The sequence below is a fragment of the Chrysemys picta genome, chromosome 4 (assembly GCF_011386835.1).
Source record: "Chrysemys picta bellii isolate R12L10 chromosome 4, ASM1138683v2, whole genome shotgun sequence".
NCBI classification, from domain to species: domain Eukaryota; kingdom Metazoa; phylum Chordata; order Testudines; family Emydidae; genus Chrysemys; species Chrysemys picta.
Window position 1 is genome coordinate 26,654,699 of NC_088794.1, and position 1,096 is coordinate 26,655,794.

Consider the following 1,096-nt stretch of genomic DNA (forward strand, 5'->3'; position numbering starts at 1 on the left):
TGTTCCTAATCACAGAGATATTTACACTTGCTCATGCTACTGGGAATTGTTGGCAAAGCTTCCAAGCTGGGGTGGACTGCCCTTTCAGGCATCTTGTCATGGGAACACACTCCTCCTCTGCCCCACTGGCAGCAGACTGAACCCGAGAAATTCATCCCACACAGCTTGGCATGAGACAGCCAGAACAGCAAGCCAAGAGGCAAGGCAGATGGGAAGCCCCTTAATAGGTGCAAAAAGGTGATGGTGAAGCTGTCCTTTTAATTCTATAACAAAAATCCAGGGATTCATTGTCAAGAACAGGGGTTCTCAAACTGGGGGTCAGGACCCCTCAGGGGGTTGCGAGGTTTTACATAGAGGGGGGGGGAGATAGACACAAGCTGTCAGCCTCCACCCCAAACCCCGCTTTGCCTCCAGCATTTATAATGGTGTTAAATATATAAATAAGTGTTTTTAATTTATATGTGGGGGAGGTCACACTCAGAGGCTTGCTATGTGACAGGTGTCACCAGTACAATAGTTTGAGAACCACTGGTCAAGCCCATTCCCATGGTAACCTTAACTCTGCTCTACAGAGGGGATGGAAACATTCTAGAAAGGTCTCCAGGTCTTACCTTTCCCTTGAGTATTTGGGTAACGTTGGAGCACCATACACTTAGGTACATGCCTAGATCTATAAGAGGAGCATGCACCATAATGCCTTCAAAGCACTCTGCACGAGGCAAAGCCCACATTCCTCATTACAGAGACAAGTCTGAGATGCCTGTCTCCAAAGTGTGCACACAGAAGAATGCATCTGGGAAAAGGCTCTTGCCTCCTTCCCCAGAAACTGATCGATCCACTCAGCTGTTCAGCTCTGTCCAACTCCCGCTGTAGACTGTGTGTGAGCTGAGACAACAAGGGGGAAGTTTATGCCCAAAGGATCATTTTTGGACAAAGCTCAAGGCAATGGAGAACAGGGACATGGAGTGAGAGTTCCCTGTGGAGCATAGCAGGGATATGGCTCCTGTAGCAATGGCCCACAGAGCAGGGAGGGCACAGCACTACAAGTCAGCCCCAGGGCAGAACAGAGGGACAAGGAGAAGGCAGGAGCCAGACC